The 22,747-nt window shown below is 39.5% G+C and overlaps 1 long non-coding RNA gene across 1 annotated transcript in view; it reads right to left on the bottom strand.

Annotated features, from left to right (window-relative positions):
• Positions 1-20,343: 20,343 nt before the first annotated feature.
• LOC138035567 (uncharacterized) overlaps positions 20,344-22,747 on the bottom strand; it is a 3,712-nt gene continuing 1,308 nt past the window's right edge. Inside the window, exons 2-3 of the long non-coding RNA XR_011129613.1 lie at positions 22,249-22,448; positions 20,344-20,440 (exon numbers count right to left, since the gene is read on the bottom strand). This is a non-coding gene — a long non-coding RNA (uncharacterized lncRNA). The remainder of the gene's footprint in view (positions 20,441-22,248; positions 22,449-22,747) is intronic.

Below are 22,747 nucleotides of genomic sequence, written 5' to 3'. Positions count from 1 at the left end.
CCGTGAAACGTTCAGAGCTTTGTTTCAAGCTGATCATAGTTTATCGTTATCAGATCAATACCAACTGTTCTGTTGTCATTCATTACTATTACAATAAAGCTGGATTAATCAAATCGTGGCCGTGCAACTACAGTATATATGTAGCTCGAGTTTTGTTATTGAAATTAATAAAGTCTGGATCCTCTCAAGAGATACAAAAAAGGGCTTTTTTCCTACTTCACAGGGGCTACATACCTCCTTGTAATCATTCTCAGATCTGCCGGTGCTGGTAACTTTTTTGGCCGCTCTCTGAAAGAGGGACAGAATCGTTGAGGATTATACCCCACATAATTATTGTAATAGCTCATGATTTATACCAAGTCGAGAGAATGAACAAATGGACGGAGAGAGAAGCACATACCCGCTGTTTGCGCAAATCCTCGAAAGTGACTCTTCCTTCCAGCAAATCCAACAGAAGAGTATGTTGCTCACTTTCTTTTTTTGTATAAAGGTCTAAGAAATCACTTTGCGTGACTTTAGTTTGGCGTGATTCAGCAATTTCTAAAACTAATGCAAAGCATCTGTTTGAAAGCTTCGCTACCATCATATAATGGGTCATCGAATGCTGTAAGGAGAGTAGGGAAAAGAAAGTTAGCAACTAATAGTAAGCGCAAAGCCCACTAGACCACAGAACTTTGGCAATGGAAATGAGACGACGGTATTTTACACAGGAGACAAAACTGAAAAAAAAGAGTTTTATCAGCGTTTACCATGTTTCATGTTGGTGACACATTCAATGACGACTTGCGCATATCGGTCTCCTTTTCTCCAGGTATACAAGACCCAATGTCATTTCACATTTTTTCCAAGTGAGAAAATTACGTAAAGAAGATGGTTACTCCGTGAAACGTTCTTGTAATTCTTGAAATTTGCCTTTTATAAAACACGGGAATTGACCCTGAGCCAAATTGGTGGGAGGCGAGCGTTCTGACCACTGCACCATCTCTGCTTAAACGCCTTTAATACGAGATCAAATTCTTCACATTTTATGGCGCTATGTACCTAATCGATTTTGCGGACACTAAATAATGTTGCCTGCCACTGAAACAGAAAATAATTGTCTAGCTCCTCTTTGCAAAGTAAATAAAACTGAATTGGCCTTGTGGGACATGTATTGCATACCATGGCTTGACTGTAGCATGTTTCAGTCTGATTTACTTCGACATATTTTCTTTAAACATAAAGTAGAGCAATAGACTTACTGGTTTCCATGCATTGATAACAGCCTTTCGCCACTGGGAGTATATGCTTCCTTCAGTGAGGGGCTCGTCGGATGCATTTAATCCACCCATTTCAAAAAGTTCCTTGCGTATTTCTTTCACCGTTTCAAGAAATGCAGGTGGCTGCCCTTGGCTTGCTCCAGTGGACTTGACATGGGCATCTGACGGCGGTTTTGGTGCCAGCATTTGCAACCTACTAGACGTAGGCTGATAATGACCGTGACAAGAGTCGAAAGGGAAAGCATGAGAGCTAATAGTGGGTATGCTGTGAAATGGGGGATATGCGTAATTCATGTATGGAGCATAACTCGCTTGAACTGAAGGTGGTTGTGTTGGTACACCTGTGATGTTCTGGTGTGCGGCTTGATTTAGACCAGGCAAGGGGAACCGATGCGTGCCGATTCCAGGGAAATTGAACAGAGAAGTGGCGTTGAATGCAGCAGTTGCCGTTGATGTGGTTGTGATTGTTGAAGTTGCTGAAGGTGATGGGACCTGGCATTGCAGGTTAATATCGGTTCTTTCGTTGGCACTGTTCATTGCTAAAGAATATTTCTTCTTACTAAAGAAAGTTCACTGGAAGAAGCAACTCGTTAATAAATCAGACTGAGAATAACTAAGATAGCGGTGTCGATTGTGCTTTCTTTATAATTATCACTTGAGCGTTCGGTGTATAATTTACACTTTCGTGATGTATCTAGATCACGAAAACGTCGAATTCGAATCAAGGAAATGCTTGCCAAGAGGCGGAGAACGACAACTGATAAGCCGAATAGTAAGAGATATCACTAATGGCTATGCAACACACACACAGGATGCCTTCTGTCCTATCTGTCACAAAAAATGCAACAGCGTTTTATTCACAGTCACCCAGCAATGTACAGATGGAACGTATCAGAGACTACCCCCATTACGAGAAAATGCTCAGTGATTCAATGAATTTCTTCATGACCGTACATCTTCAATAGGTATGAAACTTCAGACTTTGAAGTCTTTGTACTTCTTTGTATAGTTGCTGTGACAGAGGCAACTGATAGGATTTCCGGACCCAAATGACGGTTTGAAGGTTACAAAAGACTCCAGCAAGTTGGAGGTGCACTAAATTAACTTAAATATGAAAAAAGCAATCTCTCTGGTGCTCTTTGGCCTTTTGAGTGAGAGTTGTTGTAAGTGGGGATTGTGCGTGATGACCTCGCTCACGGGAGTGCGGCACATGACAATGGCATATTTACAATCAATTGTGCCGGCACATGTGGTAATTTTTTTGCCGCACTACCACGAGCAAAATTTTTGCGGACGTATGGCAGCTTTGGCGAAAAGCGAAATTATACGAGACATGTGCGTCCAGTGCAAAGGTGCACGAGCCAGGTTTTCAAGGTGGAACACTTGCGTGCTCCAATGATAAACATACATAATAGTTATCACAACCTGACAGCAGGAATTCCGCTGCACGTATACGATTAAACTGAATGTACTGTCAGTCTTGGTGTAATTGTAAGTTTTTAGAAAAAGATCAGCAGTCCCCAGTTTGTAATGATTCTCCATAGAAAAAATGGAAAATATTCCTCCAATTTGTTCACAATTTAAGTTGTCAATTTTGATTTCTCGTTTGTGAATACAAATCATTGCTATGCCACTATGAATAATTTTGGTTAGGAAAACACTGACCCAATGGGAAATATGGCTAGCAACTATGTATAATTTTGATTAGGAAAACAGTGTCCCCAATGGGAAATATGGCTAGCGACTATGATTCATTGTGGTAAGGAAAACACTGACCCCAATGGGAAAAGTCAGGTTTGTTTGGTTGTTTTGTTTTTGCTTTTGCTTTTTTTTTTTCACCATTAATGTTCTGGAGTCTTACTCCTGAAGCTCGTTAACTCTTTCAATGGAGCCGGCATGTAGCAGTGTCAGGTTGATCCCCAATATACAAGATCCGATTACGCTGACGGGTCTGCCAGAAAATGGCATTATAATTTCAGACTTCAGTGATTGGTTATGCACAATTTGGCGCTCAAATATGAAATAGAGCAGGAATTTTGCATTACATCTTCAGTTTACAAACCTTTGCATTTGTGATAATGGCAGCGATTTTTTCTCTGTATCTGGCCATTTTTGCATCGACGGTCCTACATTTTACTCACGATGCTACTGATAAAACGAAAAAACGACACTGTGGATGAGTTTAGTCTGAAAAGTCTCTTTGCAGCCCGTGTTAGCTCTCTGAATGGCCTTAAAACCCTTTTTGGCGGTGGAAGTGGAGGCCCTGACGATGAAAATCGACATGACTTCAGACCAGGCAGATGGCATTTGTTTCCTTCTATGGATTACGATCCCTTATTCTGGTATGACTTACAATGGAATGCACCGATAAAAATCTCACTTTTTCCAAAGAACTGGTACGAAGATGAAGAACTGGTCTACGCTTGGAACTCCATTTCTGCGAAACAAAGAGGAAAGAAACTCGCAGCGGAGGTTAGCCTTATTTTATACCTGTCGTTCTATACGTTATTACGTTTAGGTTTGATACTGCCTTTCAAATTTGGAATATGTAACTGTCCTTTTTTTTCTTTATTTGAAATTCTGCTGGTTAGGCAAACACCGAAACTAGTTGTTATTGTCAAGGAGCTTGTAATTGCAAGACCTTCGCTCAACTGAAAACCGACACCAGTTTACTGAACACATACCTCAAGCATCCTGTCACGCGAGAAATCATCCTACTTCAGTGTAATAAGACATATGCTGGCAAGGAACTTTATATTATTCGGCAAATTAGCCATGTTTTGGACATGGACCTGAAGACTTGGAGGATTGTAGTTGATGGACAACCGGTAAGATCCCCGTACAGTTTCATTCATTTCCTCTGCGCGGTGTTTTCGCTTTGGGACAATAACAATAAAAAAAACCACTAAGAAATTAGGACTTTTTTACCATACACTGTAAACGTAGATGGGTAACGCAACAGAATGCACTTACCTTTTGGGGGCACCTCTTTTCATTGCTTTAGCCAACCTCATTGTAAATAACGGGACTAAATTAACTGGTTCTTGTGGAGTCATGTACGACACCCTTGGCGAAAATAGAATGCATTAGGCAATCCAGGATCACTAATTATACGCAGTTTGACAGAACCTCAATTGAAAGTATCTTCAAGGTAAAGCTGTAGACATAACTAACCCTGTATCTATTGATACATTTAAGATGAAATGGAATCGTCATTTAAAGCAAGGGTCTTTGATAGAAGTGATCCCAAGACTACAAGGTGGAGTTAGAAGTGCCAAACCTGCAATGAAGGCAAGTGTCTCCAGTTGTCGCGCGCAATTTATCAGATGATTCCTTAGTAGTTTATGCATAAACGAAAGTAAAGTTTGGTTAAGTTAAGAGAATGACAACTTTTTATTAAGTGGTAGGCAAGAGAAGGCAAATTTCGATTCGTCATGTACTGATTTGGATATTTTGCCCTCTAGCCACTTGTGGAAACGACAACTCGACAATCTGTTCTTGGAAACAGGTGGCAAGAAAGTGATGATGATGACAATGAAGAGGAGGAGGAAGAGGAGGAGGAGGAGGAGGAGGAGGAGGTTAGAAGGGTAAGTGGTGTGCAGAGCGCCTCTGCTAACTACCACAATAAAAATACCTTCAACCGATGTTAGAAGATGGAATTGCCTAAAACCAGAATATCAAAATGATGCATCTTATGTTAAATCATGTCTTCTTTTTTTTTGTCGAAATGAAAGAGTTTACTGGAGGAACCTACTCGGTATCACGAACCGAGATTCTCCGACAGTTGGAGTGCTGGTGAAACAAGTGACGAGGAGAACTTGTGCCCATCGACACCAATTGTGGCTCCTTCGATCGTAGCGAAAGGGACATCAAGCCAAATCTGAACGGAAACGAAGGAAAGAAATAAGGTAGGATCATTTTTTAAGTCATTGCTACTTTTATAAGTAGTGTGGTTTGATGTAGCTTTCAGGAATATTTACAGTCGGATACAGCTACCCTGGTAAGATTTCTCACCATTGAGACAGTATTTGTAAAGTAAAGCAAATGACTACAACAATCCCCAGCCTGAATGACATTGAAGCGGCCACGCAAAAAGGGCCATTAAATGATGCTTTCCAAGCAGGTTGGAATTTTTTCTTACAGTACAAAAAAATTCTAATCAGCTTTGAGCAAGTTTGTCATACGAGTAATTTCCACCGTCTTCCTATTTGTTTTCAGTGTTTTGAAAGGACATCTAAAAGGAGGCGAAAGGCCCTTTCCGGGGAGACTATCGACAAGCTTATGGCAGAAACGTGCTGCAAGAATAACTGCATCCGACGAAAACTGACAAAAGAAGAAATTGTTAAATGTAGGAAAGCATTCCAAGATCTGAATGAGGAAGATCGGAGATCCCTAATTGTAAACTTTTTTAAGTTGTCGCAGTTTCATAGTAATGGAAGACGACACTACAGCTTCCGTGTAAATGGCAAGGATGTATGCCGAACTGCCTGGCTGAGAGCGAATAGTATTTCAGCAACAACGTAGGTGGAAATTGTTGAGAGGGAAATTTTGCGGATGTAAAAAACATGCTTAATTTGTAGTCTTACATGACGGTTGATCCGCCCGGGATTAACATAACCTAAAGCGTCTTGTGCACGTGTTTCAGTTCATTTCCACCAAAATTTGTCTCTTTTTTGATACTCTTATAACTAAGTATTTATTTTAAAGGTCAAATTTTGTAGACTTTAGATTTCACAGATTGCAAAAAGAGTACGAACAGGAAGGCAGGATTTCCACAGAAGGTGCAAGGAAAGGACGACAAATGTTTAAACCAAGAACACTGAGAGCCGAAGTATGGCTCAAAGGTAAGTGTTTTAATCTTTAGGCTCTCCTTAGACCTTAGCATGCAATCAAATTTTGTTTCTCATGAAATTAGCAAATGATCAAATACCACTGATTTTAATAATTTTTGTAGATTACGTAGAGGACAGTGCTGATCCAATTCCCAATGAAGACAGGTTTTGCTTACCAACGTGCATGACCAAGAGTGAAATATACAACACATATGTGGAGGAAATGAGGAGTGCTGGAGTGAAACCGATTTCTTTGCCAACGTTCTCAAGAATGTGGAAAAAATTTTTTCGCAATGTTATCATACCAAAGGTAAATGTTCCTTACAGCTCTTACCTTGCTGAAAAATGATGGCATGTTATTGTGTAATCACTTTAATGCATTTGGATGTCATTGTTTTCTTGTTACTTTAACGGTCTTGTTATGCATTTTTTTCCAGGAAAACAAATTCACAAAATGTGGCGTCTGTGTTGCTTTAAAGTTGTGTCTTCAAGGGACCACTGACAAAGAAAAAAGAATGTCCTTCGCCTACAAACGAAAGCTTCATAATGAACAACAAATGTAAGTGTAAATCCCTGGGATAGTCTTCATAAAAGGTGCTTCAGGAAAAATGATAAACACATATGACTGAGGAACAAAGAAGAAGATGCGGTTGGTCTTGCAATTTGGTAACTCGCATTACTTTGCTTTCTTTCTTCAGCGGTTCTAGGGCTGAGAGAAGAGCGTACTATCGAAACTGTTTGAAGGCTGAAGTATCGCCGAAGCAATATCTGTCTTTAATCATTGATGGCATGGATCAGTCCAAAACAAACCTACCACATGCAAACTGTCTTTCCAAAGTAAGTGTGATTATCTCCTTTTTATTGTTAGTTTACAAATGAAGCAGAGGTAGTGGATAACCTTGGCCACAACAAGAGTTGACGACAAGAAGGCAAATCGATAATAATGGCTGATTCTGACAAACAATTTTCGATGTTCCTTTTCCAGGACGAAACCTACCATTTTCTGCGGACGCATATAACTGGAGCCATCTCACATGGAAGTGGGCGTATCTTCACCTTCATCGACCTAATGAGGTGGCCCCATGATTCAAATTTGACTTTAAACGTGCTGCTCAGGATATTTCTTGAAATTGCAGAGGTACATTGTTGTTCCCCTTATTCTTCTTTATTCTCGTAAGGATTTTTCCAAAGGGAAGCGGAGGTTTTGTTGCATTTAAGAAAAAGATGGCGGAATGTAACGAGTAACGACCATGAAAAGACATTATACAAAATTGAGACTATCTAAACTAAGGAACAGTTATAAGGGGTGTGTCAAAGATTTGTACTAACGACCATTTCAAATACAAACATTGCTTTTTAGGAAGGACAGTTGCCTCCTTATTTATGTATTCAACTAGATAATTGTTATAGGGAGTGCAAAAACAAGTTTATCCTTGGTTTTTGTGCTCTCCTTGTGGAAAAAGAAATATTCAAGGAGGTAAGACTTCAAATTTTTGTCTGTGGAGCCTGAAGAAAAGGCAGTATGCGTTGTCTCTCTTTTTTTTCTCTTGTACGCACACACACAGTGGGCGTAAACACGCACGTGAATCTTAACCAAATTTCATTTAAATCTTGATACAGGTTTATGTTTCGTTTCTCATGGTCGGCCATACCCACGAGGATATAGACCAGGTATTTAGATTACTACCACACCCTTTTTTTATACGGCTGACTGTGATAATTTTTCAACTCTCGATTTCTAAGATGCAACAATTTCTTTCTTTAAATTTAATTTCAGAGCTTTAGTTTCATTAGTGATATATAAAGCCTTTTGTCAGCATTGAGAGAGAGAGAGACAGAGAGAGAGAGAGAGAGAGAGAGAGAGAGAGAGAGAGAAATAAAGATCTGTTTTATAAATTGTCATTTTTGCTAGAAATGTGGGGTCAAAAAGGGCCTTTTCATTTGTCGTGACCTTTTAGTGAATAACGTAGTGAAAAAATAGTGTCAATTGGGATTTACGAATTTCTTACCACCATTTATGTTCAGTGATTAAAGGTCTTTTTTTTATTTGCAGTTTTTTAGTCGAATTTCAAAACGTTTAAGGAGAATGGACAGCATGACATTGCCGGAGTTGAAGGACAACGTAAGACAAGCGCATACACCTGAGGCTGAGACTCACATAGTGGATTTAATATTTGACATTAAAAAGTGGATTGAACCTTGTTTAAACACCATCAAAAACCATGTTTACCCTCATGCCTATAAGTTCATGAAAATAAATGGACGAGTAGTTATGAAATATAAGCAGTGGGCCAATGATGAGAAGTGGCAACCAGAAGGTTCAGGTCTCCACATACTTGCAAAGCAACCCGAAGGGATTCCGCCACTTGTGCGCCCAGAGTCGACCAAACTGATGGATGTTAGTGCACTGGATGATTGTGTTAAGAAATGCAGACGGCTGACGGCTGAACAAAAGACTTGGTGGGCTGATTTTCTCGCACACGAAAGACGTTATAGGACCAAATGGAGTGCTGCCTCTGAAGACTACCTTTCTAATGCCAGAAAAAGCAAATGGTACTTGAAAAAATTAAAGAAACACAAACCCATAAGCGAGCTACGCAAACAAGACCAGGACCAGGAGGAACGTGAAAGAAACCTTGAGAATCTTCTCAACAAGGCGAATCAGTGTCCTAAGGTTAGTGTTCTGCTAAATACATCAAACCCGCGATACCTACGTCCATGGTATCTCGTACCATTCCCTCAGATTTCCCTGAAATGCTGAAGTCAAGGAACCGGGAACTTAAAACTACCCACAATACCTTTCAGGATTGTCGCGTGTACGTCTGTTCTTTCTACCGACAATCGCTTTCACGAAACAGCTGTATACAATACTATTGACAGACCAATAAGGACAGGTTTTCCGCTCCTGGGGTTTGTTCGACACGTTAGCCAGCGAATCGATGTATTTCGCCTCTAAAAGCATCAGTTAATAATTTAAACTAATGATTATTTACTTCTTTCAACTTCAGATTGTTGTTCGAGAAAAGCGCAAAAAGCCCATGAAGCCAACCCTCCGAAAAAGAAAAAAAAGACAAAATGAAGTACCGTGTCACGATAATTTTAAACTTCCTTTTCGTTTTATCCATCTTCAGGTCTAACAAACAGAAAAAACGAAATATAGTAGAATGATTAAGTCTACCTATTAAATAGGTAGTTAAGCTTTTAACCCTAAGGGGTCTCCCTTTGATGATTAAAATCGACTTGCGTTAGCCAGAGTAAAATCGATAAAGTCACTCCTAGGAGGGAAAGGGTTCAGCAAAGGTTGAGTTGAAAGACCTTTCCCCGTTTCAAGTAGTCTCAAAATATGTTATGTTACAGTGAAACCAATGAACACTTTTCAACTATGTATAAGCAACCTTAGGGTTCAAAGAGGCGAGTAGGCCGAAGTCGCCCCAGATAAGTCTGTTTTTTGTTGTTGATTATGAGCTCATACCTCCTAAGTTGGAATTGCCAAAGTGAAAGTCGTTTTTCGGTAAAAACATGACCAAATAACAAACAAGGATAATGACTGAGAATTAAAAATGACACTTATCGTACAAATTGAAATAAAGTTTAAAATAGTCGGCCTAGACGTTTTTCCAGTTTACCCATCCAAGTATTTTTGGCTTGTCTGTGTTTGTCTTTTGATTTCTTCTGCAGTTTTTATCCGTTTATAATGTCGTTGGTCAATGCGGCAATTGCCTAAAATTGTTTGACCTACAGCTCAAAAGGTAACCCAATATTGAAGGTATCCCCAAAAGACACTTGTACTTGGAATCTAGAGTTACATACAACAGATTATTGTGTGGCTCACACTGCGCACTTACTGTCGTTAAATCAGTACGTGTTCACACAATTCATGAAAATAAAGTTAAGTTTAAAAAAATCAATTGTTCTACAGCCCACAAAGGACGTTAGTCTAAAATTTATAGTCTGTCCTAAAGTAAAAGTACAATGCTTAGGGAGAAAGTACAAGGTCACCGAGGAGGAGAAATTAATCAGACATTCGGAGGATTTTCAAAGAAATTTTTTTAATTTAATACGTGAGGGAAATCGGGATCATCTTGTAGGTTTTCATTCTGTTTTAATGTTCTTTTCTTTTGTGAATCTAACTAGCTAAAGGTCGAAATTGAACGTGCTTGCTTGTTGTGCATCAGATTTAAACACAACACTGACGACATTAAAAGGAAGCACTGGGTAATACAATCAGTGCTTCAGTTTCCGTTCTTCGTGGAGTATGGAGAGAAAACATGACCGTGTCTCCTCTTTCAGATTTTCGCACGGCCATTTTTTCCACTCGCACCCTTTTTTGCTTCATACTCGATGGATTGAGTACAGAGGAACACACCGTTCCATATGAACTATACTCTTACACATGTCAATTTAGAAATAACACGTTAATTCCAGAGTTTCAACGGCTTATTATGATCTATTGTTCTGTGGTTCCATGCGAAGTGTGTAACGCCACACTGTCACTGTTCACCTTTTTTAAGATTATGTTTTCACAATTATTCATGAAAGATTGCAAGTTAAGTTTACACCTTTTCCCACAGTAGTTTTTAAAATCTATCCCTTTCTCATTTTCTCATGAATACTTGAAGTAGTACATGTTCCACCTCATGTTCCACTGCCACTTGTGCAGGCGAAAACTGTCACCAAATCCCTGTTTCGTGACAAAGCCGCATGTGCACCACTTGTACACTCATTGTTAATGGCTAACAATTCAGCAGGATTGTCTTTTGAAATGGTCAAGAATAGAAACGTCTTTGCAGCAGCCGAATCCACAATTTTGATCAAACATCCAAAGGGAGTGAATTTGCTTTAAAAGACAGGGAACGCGTCAAAGGTCAGTGGGTATTTTATACTTGGTTACGACGTTATCGAGTTTAGACCCCAAAGACACTGGTACAGAATGCACCCTTTCCAGCTTTAAAAAGGCACTTAGGGCACCAGAAATGTTCACAGAATCTGACGCCTACATTCAGGTTATGTTTAATTCTTAGTTGGTATTAAAGAAGATAGAAATCTAAATGGCGAAATGGTAGCGTGCGAAATGTACGGCGAAACAATGTCGTCCAGTGTAGACGTACACTGTACCAAATTTGTGTAAGTGATTTGTGATACTTTTCAAAAAATAAAAAATAAAAGTTGAGAACAAAACTCGTCAGTCAGTCTAGTCAAATGTTTTAAGGCAATTACAGCGCCAGTTTCGTTTGGAACAATTTTGGCAGGATTAAGAATACAATTTGCGCGGTAAATAATTATGGTAGGTTACGTTGACAAGTGTTGTGCTGAAAATCAGAGTTGCTCGCTTCTGGGAATTAATTCAAAGTCAAGCTAGTGGATTGAAACGAGATTGTTAATAGTAAGAAACTGGTTTAGGAAAAAATGCAACATTTTCCGAAATGCAACATTTTTCTCAAGTACATGGCGGCCGAACGTCGTTGCGTGCGGTCGATCAAGTCCGCGTAGGTATATGATAGGCATGATTAGATAAGTGCACCAAAATGTGTTTTCAGTTTTAATCATGTTGATGCGCGCTTCTTAGCATCATGGGGACCAAAGCAAATTGAGACGTATCTGCCTCAAAGAAGTGTTTTGACAATTCCTGATTTCAACCCCGTATGTCACCCAACCATTAATTTTCGGCAATTGTGTGACAACTTACTAGTACATTTGATCAAAATTAATAAGAACGCACATGCATACCAGATGTGGGTCGACCAATATATTTTTCATTTATAGGTAAATTCTCCAATAATCTACTATACATAAAATATTTCGTGCGTCAGGTTTATCAAGTATTGAATGCTGGCACGTTTTATCGGTGCAGTTGTTGGAGGGATGAAGTTTCACTTCGGTTACACCGCTCGCGCAAACGAACACAAACGATAACAATGAACTCATGTATCTATATTTCATTTCTCTCTGCTGGGAAATGTACTAGTTACTTATTTGGTCAGTAAGAAATTCGTTAACAGGACAATACTGTGATTATTATTATTATTATTATTGTCGATGATACGCCTCACTCAGTTTTTTGCTGTAATATAGTCACGTATAAACGAAATAATAGCGCGTGCTTTTTGCTGTTTGACAGATTTTCATTCAGCTTAGGCTGAGGGTCACTGGAACAAAGGTAGTGTTGTAGTTGTACTTACATGAAGAAAGATATTCTGTTTTAAATTCTCAAGGGTTATTGGTGAATTTCGCTAACATTATCCAAGGTATGGCGAGGATTACCATAATTATTCTGTTATCGGAAACGGGAATTCTCATTGGGTATAATAGACTGATAAGTGGATAACATTAGCCAAGCTCATAATTTGCTATTCAACAAAAACATTTTGCGTTGCGTTAACCAAAGCAAATTGAGAAGTATCTGCCTCAAAGAAGTCTTGTGACGATGCCTGATTTCATCCCCGTATTTCATCGAACCATTACAACATCTTTTGCAAGACAAGCTTAAATTGGATCAAATAAGAACCCGAACGCACATATGCACACCAGATGTGGGTCGACCAATGTATTTTTCTTTTATAAGTAAATTCTCCAATACTGTACTGTACAAAAATAATATTTCATGCGTCAGGTTTATCAAGTCTTGAATGCTGGTGCGTTTTATCTGTGCAATTGTGGGAGGGATGAAGTTTCACTTTGGCGAAAGCGCTGCACGCAACACAGTACACCGAACGCAAAAGATAATGACCTCATGTACCTATATTTCATTTCTGTCTGCCGACAAATGTGCTACTTGGTTATTTGGTCAGTAGGAAATTCGTCAATAGGACAATACCGTTTCAATTATTATTATTATTTACTATTATCATCAAGTTGTCGATGGTTCGCCTTGATTCTGTTTTTTGCTGTGATATAGCACGGTATAAACGTTAAAATAATGGCGCGCTCTTTATGCGGTTTGACAGATTTTCATTAAGCTTAAGCTGAGGGTCAATGGAACAAGAGTAGTATTGTGGTTTTAATTACATGAAGAAAGATATTCTGTTTTAAATTCTCGAGGGTTATTGGTGAATTTCGCTAACATTATCCAAGGTATGGCGACCATTATCCATGATTATTCTGTTATCGGATAACAGGATTCTCATTGGGTATAATAGACTGATAAGTGGCTAACATTAGCCAAGCTAATCATCTTTAGTAAAGGATATCTCTGATTGGCTCTAATGGTCAATAATGGCCGATAATGAATAACAGTTTTTAGTACCAATTATAATGAAAAAGTACCAATTAATTTGAAAAGGTGTTATGTCGGAATTGACAAAATCGTGCACCGATGGCTCAGTAGCCTGCGTAGCAAGCGTCTCCAGCGGGCGAGAAACGAATTCATTTTCCTGGCCGCGCGAAAATAGGGCTAGCGCAAAAAAAAAATTGGGGGGGGGGGGGAAGGGGAGGAGAGGAGAAGGAAACGCTTGCGGACAAACCCCTTAATTATGAAAACTCTAGTTAGCCCACGAGCGGGATCTCTGATTGCACAACTCGGAATTTTTGATTGACACCTCAGTCCCTCATGTCAAAATAATGTATCCCCAGTAGCAAGCGAATAAATCAGAGAAAGTTATTCGCTTTTGCTGGACTCGTTTTTCGCTCGCTGAAATCACTCACTACGCAGGCTAAATGGCGAAGAGACCTTCTTTTAAAGAAGTGTTACATCGAGCAGTTAGTTCCGTTGTCGATAAAGGATTTAGCGGTGGCTTAAAAGAAGAAGAACAAATTTCGATTTATTAAACAGCTCGACCAAGGGGGAAATTTGCTCGTCCCGCTGGTTTCGGGAAAAGCCTCATTTTCTACGAAAGCAATGCCTGCGTATTAAGGACGGCACCTACTCTTATTTTTGCGCATACGTTCTGCGCATCTCGAGATAGTCGGATTTCCTATGGGTGGTGCTTATTAATACAGGGATATTTTTGCGCGGTTAAAACTATACGAAAATAGTAGATCTTAGTAAGTACTCTTGGTATCCAAAGAGAAATCTGGGGGTAACAATGCATTTTTGAGAGATAATTAAGCTTCAACTTGAGACAGAACGCCATACTTTGCTTTGTATTTTAAACCTCTTTACTAATATTATTTATTATCTTTCAAAAATGCGTGGTTACTCCCAATTTTCTGTTTGGATTTCAATAACACTCGTTAAGATCTACATTTTCTCCATAATCATAAACCGGGGCAAAAATACCTTTGAATTAGTAGGCACCGTCCTTAATAGACCATTTTCGAATTCTCACGGCTGGATTGGATCTAACATGGAATGGAGGCTAATGCGGGCAGATCTTTTCAAATGCAAATTAATTTGCCCGCATAAGCCTCCACTTCATGCTAGATCCAGTCCAACCGTTAGAATACGAAACTGGCCTATTAAGACTTAATTAGTCCTCTCAAAAGTATTGCGAACGATCAAATCAAGAAGGCCTTCAATTAATGGGGATTTCGGCTCATCGGCTGGCTAGTAAACAGACTCCTAAATGATTAAATCTTACGAGATCCTTGTGTTTTGCACGACTGTGGAGCTCCTGTAGTGTATTTTCAATGCCAATGCTTCGGGATTTCGAAGCCTTCACATTATTGCAGAAGCAAGTGCGATAGACTATTTGTAGCTGTTCCTTCAATTTTAACATCACTTTCTGGAAAACGTTAAAGTGCCTATCACATCAACACACTTTTCCAATATATTTATTCTCTGAAATCGTCCCAAATACATGGTGTTGTTTATAGAACTTTTTGATTCAAATGTCACTTTTTTATTGGCTTTCAAAAACGGGAAAAGTGATCATACTTTGATCCATAACCGCGCAATGAAGGAGAATGGGTTCGATACCGGGTTGACGTCACAAATTAATTTGCATTGAGGAAATTCTTTGAAAACAGTGATGCAAATTAATTTGTGACGTCAACCCGGTATCGAACCCATTCCCTTTCATTGCTCGGTTATTAATCACAGTTTGACCACTTTTCCCATTTTTCAAAGCCATTGGAAGAGTGAATTTCAATCTAAATGTTCTAAAAACAACACCATGTATTTGGGACGATTTCGGAGAATAAATATATTGGAAAAGTGTGTTGAGGTGATAGGCACTTTAAATACACAAGCACCAACAACAAGGTGTTATTATCACCGGACAGAAAATTGTGTTGGAAAAGCTAGTAATTTCGGCGAGCTTGTTAGACAACAACATTCGTTCGGATTTCAGGTACTCTGAAATTTACTAGAAGCACTTTTGTTCACAGCATTTGGAATATTTACCTTACCAAATTTAAACATTAAAATCTTATCGCCGCGGGAAATTTTTACGAGAACATTTCCTTAGTTGGGCTTGGAAGCCGCCTTCAGGAAGAGTATCTATTTACTAATATTGGTCAACATTATCGTTATTTACCTTGTCAAATTGCTTTAGATTCTCTTGCCCAAAGTTCAGTTTCGCTATGAAAGACCAACATTTTCTTGGTCAATTTATGACATGCAGTTTTCAAAATGCAGAGGTTTGTCTGCGGTCAGCACTCATGGCCATCCCTCACTGACATTTCCCTTCTATTCAACTTACACGACGTACAATCTACTTTAGACCTCAAATCTACTTCAACGACACAAACATTTTAAACAAGCAGAGAAGATTCACAATAGGCGAGGCAAAGAGTTGCACCCGGATCGATGGCTTCTCCTTGCAGTTTCCGATATCCACTAGAGTAACGAGACAAGCTCCCGGAAAGTCGAATTTTTTAGAGTATTGACATAGTGGTACCCAGCAAAACAATTGAACGCTAACCGTCTTCAAAGGGGTTTTTAGACCTAAATACCGTAGATCAGCGCGGCTTAGCTTAGAAACGCTATTTCTTGTTGAACTAAAGCTCCAATTCTGCATGTTTTCATTCTCTTTACAGAGGTAACCTTGTCGTAATAAGATGGGATACTAGGTCGTGTAATTGTTACGAAATGTCCAATGTCATTTTGATGGATGACCATGAGTGTTGACTGTCTGCAAGCGTTTCCTTCTTGTCTCGCCCCACTTTTCGCGTGGCCAACACATTAAAAGTCTTCCATATCCCCCCACGGAAACGCTTGCTACGCAGGCTAGTGGCTCAGTTGCAAGGAAGTGAACAATTCCCACCCTGGCCAGAGTTTTTCTCTGTCCTTATGTGGGCCCATTTCCATCAGTAGGGCTAACGCTCACATTACACTCTAATAGTTAACTCTAATGGCTCAGTTGGTTGAGTATCGGACTTCCACGCGTGAGGGCTCGAACCACCGCCAGACCAACACTCGGTTATTAGAGTAACTGAGGAGAAAGCGCTACCGTCGTAATGACATCTGCAAATGGTTATACTTTCTAGGACGACAAACCGTAGGCCCTGTCTCAGAACTCTTCTTCACAACCCTCTGGGACAAAAAAGAATCCACACACTATTCGCAAAGAGTAGGGCATGGAGTTACCGGCGTTGTGGTCTGTCCTTTGAAGAATATCATGGCTGGTAGAGTAGATTTTCGGACATGTAGCTACTCTAAACTCCGACCGTAAAGAAAGAGATGATGATGATGAAACCATCACAACAGCAACATGAAAAGAAAGACTGAAAGACAATAACGTGCCCGCATTCTGAAAGATTTTGCATCATGGTTGAGATCATCTATGTGTAAAACAATCAAGGTAACAAAGGCTTGGCATTAAACTGTAAACAACAGGCAAAAGAAACATTCCGGCTCAGGTGAGCTAAAAAAAAAAAGATAATCTGGTACTTGTCAATGTCTTGACAGATGGTTTAGTAGGCAGAATGAAAATCAGGAACCATCACACCAAAAATGTCAATTATCCACACCGGACAAGGTGTCTTTAACTGCTCTGTTTACGCTGTTGTCAACGTCATTACCTTCCAAATTAACTGTTGGAAGATAATGTGAAGTGCTATTTTCTACCCATGCAAACCACGTGAGCGTTAGCCCTACCAATGGAATTGGGCCCACACCCGGGGGCCCACACAAGGACAGAGAAAATGTCTGACCAGGGTGGGAATTGAACCCACGACCTTCGGGTTAGATCACCGCTGCTCTACCGACTGAGCTACAAGGTCAGACAGGACCCAACTAGTGGTCTAATGCAATTCCTGCATTTTGATTGGCTATGCTACTAGAGAACTATTATTAACAGTCCTCAAGTAGCGAAAAGACTTCAAAAGCGTTATGCTTTCTTTCGTTTTGTTCTCAAATAAATATTTCTTTAACTTGCATTTGCTAACTTTATTATTGCCTTTTCTGTCCGACTAGTTGTGGCACTTATATTTCAACAGAACTAACTATTGGACCCTTCGCCCTCAAGGGCCATGGGTCAATAGCCCATTCGGCTTCGCCTCATGGGCTATTGACCCGTAGCCCTTGTGGGCTACGGGTCCAATAGTTAGTTCTGTTGAAATATAAGTGCCACACGGCCAACGTTTGCAAAAACAATTACCTTACCTCCGTGTCATACTTTCAATTGCCCTTCATCCTGCAAAGACAGCAAAAATAGTTTCATAACAGCCAGAGGTTACATGTATGTTTTATGCAGATTTTGTGTATAAAAATCAGTGGATTGGGATTGCAATCAAAGTGTCAAAATCACAGTGTCTTAAAAATTTCACTGAAGGATAAACCCTTGCCAAAGACAACATAGTCCACAAACTATGAGCAAAAGCAAAATCATGCAAGGTTCAGTTGTTCCGTGCTAGCAGATGCCTCTTTTCCTTTGCATTCACTGGGCTGACGAGTATGGATCGAAACTCACTTTGATCCAACCGTGGTCCACGACCTTAGATCGCACTGTTCAAAATGCATGCCCCATGATATGTTTGCTGACTGTGACTTGAGCCCACTGTGACCAACGCATTCCTTCAGTAATTCCGCTGTTGTTAAGTGAGCCCGCACAACACAAAGTCTAACGTGAGGATAACCGCGGCGCAACACGGTGAGTTTCAACCTGTGGCAGAGGTCTCTTTTCCCGTACTCATCAGCGCAGTGGACACAACAAGAAGACACCTCTGCTGGCAGGGAAGTTCAAGTTCTACAATCATTTGTGAAAGTTTCAAGTAAGTAGTAACTCTCATGCTGCATATGTCAATAAAAATAGCGCCTGAATCCCTTATACATGTACTTGAACCATTCATGTGCAAATTTTGATAAATTTTGTGAAACTGTGTTTCATAATGTTGACTGATTTACAGTCAACAGGGTCTGGAAGGGGGTTCACGTGATCCGTGAGTTGATGCCCAAAAAAACCGTGAATCGGGAAAACTGAAGAAATAGAGCTGTGATTCGTGAATAATATATTAACCGTGACGCGTGATCCTTTAAAGTTGTAGTGCGTGAATCGAGATTTCTGCCTTTATAATGTCGTGAACATCAGTCAACCCTTCACGAATACATGTAATTTGTCTGTCAAGATGGTTCGAAAAAGGTCTTCTGTCATTGTCATGTACTGACATAATCTACCATTGCTGTGTTTCGTACTTGACCTCTCTTGACTCATTTGTAGTTGACATGAACTGAGATGAGGGACGCGTTGAAAGACGACATGTTGTAATCATCTGTCGTCCAAGTTACTGCCAATCAGAGCTTGGTTCGTTAGAAAATGAAAAGCTGCCTGTCAAATTTGTAACATGTGTTCACGTCCGGGTCGCCTGGACGTTTTCACATGCGAATTGTTGCAATGGCGAGCGCCCAAGTAATCGTACCGTCTAAACTAACTCGAACTTTATGACAGGTCGTTAACATCATAAAAAAATCAACGACCACGGAAGTTTTGAAGTTACAAAACAAAATGTGAAAGAGAAGAATTGTAGAGTTAGGATATAACAACAATGAACTTCATTTATACTTTATCAAAGTCAAACAAAGAGCGAAGAATCGTCTGGTTATGGATTCCTGGAATCGTTGATTTCATCACCAACTTTTTGTTGCCTTCCCATCTCAGGGTCAACTGATACGACCCAGGGGCGGATCCAGAAATTCCTGAAAGAGAGGGCCGAAGAAATTGCGGCGAGAGCACTAAAGGAATTCGGAATGTCGAAAGCAAAGTTCAAAACTGGCATGCAAATTTGAATACTCTGTTCAAATTTCAAAACAACTGGTCGCGCATGACATACATGTCATGATGTGGCTTGACTGTATTCATTTGGTTGTTCCTTGGAGTGTGTGATGAGTAGATAACTAGCCCTCAATTTTTCTTACATTATACATTGGTTTAGACCCCACCTTCAGGATGAAAATCCCACAATCAAATTCCATTGTATTGCTTTAAGGGTCCCCTCTGCAATGTTCTGTTTCCATTCCTGGGTGTCCCATTCCCTTCCAATGAATATATGACCTTTCTTTATGAAACCCCTGCAAAATGTGACAAAAACGTTGATAAAAAATGATGCTTGGTAAGTGATTGACACATTAACTCACCAAAACCAGCCGCATATGGGAAAAAGGTCAAATGCTATAGCATAGTTAACCTATTGACCCGTGGGAGTGAGACTTAATGCCAGACGATTTTACTCGTCAATTTCAGACTGGTGGTTCAGGAGTCAGTGGGTTCACAAAATCAGTCAGAAAAAATTGCTTGCAGAAAAATTCTCCATGAACAAACCCAGAGAGACTACTTAACACCAAGAGCCCCAAGTAGGAGTCTCCATGCCCTTTAATTTCTTGAGTCCCTTCCCGGAGAAGATTTATTTTTAGAATACTTCCCAGGGGAGATACCACATTCCCACAGCTGAAGGAGCCAATCAAAACAGATCATATCTCAACTAGGAAGTTTTTGAAAAATAAAATAAAAGGTTGACTTCAGTGCCTTCACTGTAGTGTGGAGGATGGACGCTCCAGCCAATTTCAGTTCTGACTATAGGAATACAACCTCGCCAAGTAAACACCATTTCTCTGTTCCACCTATCACAATGTTTTACATGTATATGACCTTCTGTTGGTCATGAAATACTACGGTAATCTTTCTTCCAAGCATTCCTTCATCCCCTACAGCTGTCTGTAACAAATTTTATGACATGAGAGGGCAATGTACACGTAGGAGAGGAAGTGCAATTTAAGATAATCATTTATTTATTCTTTTTTTTTTTTCGGAAAATTACGGATTGAAATACACAATTAATTTTATTAATAATTCAATCTTTTGGATAAACTTACCAATAACACTTTGCACCATCCCTAAAGTAATAAAGGAAACTTCCGAGAGATGGATCATATAATTCTTCTCTTGTTTCTCCATCCTTATGTGAGATTAGTTCCCCTTTATACTCAGGAAGAAAAATCTCCTTTCATGAATGGTTTTGTGGTAAATAAGCCTCTTCCTAACATATCAAATCAAATTGGTCAAATTGAATGCAAGATAATATTGCAGTACTTAAGGAGCTCAAAGCACATAGGAAGTTTGATTGGAGTGCACAAAAGGTGAACAAGAGTTGCTAGAGGAATTAGCTTCTTGTCAGTGCTCTATAAAGTTGTAAAGTGCAGGCCACAGATGGTTTTTAATCACATGATGAGACGGTCATATTGGTGCACAAAACAATAGCAAATTATGGCTCACTGATGTTTTGCATTATAATAGAGTCAAATTCCCAAAAGACTTTTTTCCCTATTGTTCTGTGTACCAACATGGCTGCTGTGACGTCAGGTGAAAACCATCTATATCATATCCTGATGAACAATCAGTAAAAGCATTAAATTAAATTCAATTCTCTTATAACATGCTTTCACACAGACTTATCAAGGTAAAACATATCATGTAATGACAAATATTAAGGTGCAATGTGTTTACACCATGCAACAGATTACCTAATCTACAATTCAAACACTGAGCCATTGGCGTATAATTAAGCAGGTATACATTAGAAACAAAATAAAAATTAATAACAATTATATGAGAAACAGCAAGTTGAAGTGACAATAGTTATGCAATAGGTCATGATCACATAACAATTGAGACTATTTACAACAAAATAACAAATAAAATAAGAGCTGGACAAGTAACAATAATATTCATTTACAAGCAATAGAGCGATTTTCAATTGAGTGTCGTAAAACCAAAACCAAAGTAATTACTTTAGCCAATCAGAAAGGACGGAGACAATCCGGTAAACCAATCAAGAATTGGAGTAATTACACGTAACCGACACAAAGCGCGGGAAAATGTCCACGCGCGAGCCACGATTGGTTTTGGTTTCACTTCTGATTGGTTGAAAAAGTGGCGCAAGAACTTTGAACCAATCACTGAGTGAAGTAATGCAAAACCAAAGTAATTATCTAATTACTTTCGACACTCAATTGAAAACCACTCTAACATGTGAAAAGGTCTAATTAGTTGCCGTGGTTAATGCGATTCTTGGAGTGGAGTTCATGCCTTATTTTGTTAAGGCTGTGCGGATTACGTGTAAATAATAATTATTGTGTCATCCAATAGGCTTCTCTGTAGTAGTGACTGGTCTAAATTGAAAAATGCCATAAAACAGTAAACTTACTGATCATGTTTTAACTGGTGTTAGCTAATAAATATAGCACACGAACGCTCTTTTGCTTCTTTTTTTTTTGTTGTTGTTGTCTTTGTTAGGTTTTGTTCCTTTCCAGTTAAGCGCCGATCAACTGGAAACTTCAACATCCCCTCCCCCCTTTTTCCGGGCAAACCACGGGCATTTAAACTTTTGAAGATTGGACTGTTCAAATTCCCGCCCCCTTGGACCAAAGTAGTGTCCAAATGCCCTACCCTGTCGTCAGATTTGTCTGTCTGTCCCCAACTTTTGAAGACATTTTTTGTTAAGTTTCGATTTGATCGGCGCATTATAAATAATAATTATTGCCAGTTTGTATTACTTACCGAAGTTTTTCGGATACGAGGCGCACTCGGTTGTAAGACGCACCTTTATCTTTCAAAATTGATGGCATTTACGTTACAAACTGAAAATCTCATCAAAATACTCGGTTCTAGGCCGCAATTTGGTTCACCTCATCGCTAGTTATGCTGTCTCAACTGAAGGTTGTAGTGTAGGTCAAGAACAGTGGCAAAATTCGCGACGAACGTTGGTGCGAGGCCACCATTTTGGAATCGCAGTAAGGGGAAGACTGGGACGAGTTTAACATACAAGATGGCAGCAAAGGATCAAACCTGGGAAAGAAGTTTCCGGTTCTCATCGTTGACAAATGCTTCCCCAAGAACCATCCATTGAACAAGATCTTCAATTGGCACACACTGAAACTGAGCTAATCTTGCGTGCCAAACATGAAAACAATAATTGGATCCCACAACAAAAGAGTTCTTTCAGCATACACCACCCAAACACCTGGAGAACAGCATGACACATGTAACTGCGAAAGAAAACCAGAATGTCCGCTTGATGGTAAATGCCTCCAAACTAATGTATCTATCAAGACATTGTCACCTCCACTGACACAACGACTGAATCATACGTTGGACTAGCAAATAATTTTAAAGAACGCTTCAGAAACCATCATTCATCTTTTAGGCATGCCAGCAAGCGAAACAAAACAGCTTTAGCTAAAGAAGATTATGAAAAGACGATATCAGCACTTTTTTAGTGTCAAAATTTGTTTTCACAATTTCCATCTGAAAGCTGAAAAGTTCGGTATTATCGTCTGTTTGCGCC

Source organism: Montipora capricornis, unplaced genomic scaffold (assembly GCF_036669925.1).
Source record: "Montipora capricornis isolate CH-2021 unplaced genomic scaffold, ASM3666992v2 scaffold_423, whole genome shotgun sequence".
NCBI lineage: Eukaryota > Metazoa > Cnidaria > Anthozoa > Scleractinia > Acroporidae > Montipora > Montipora capricornis.
This window is presented reverse-complemented; position numbering and strand designations above follow the sequence as displayed.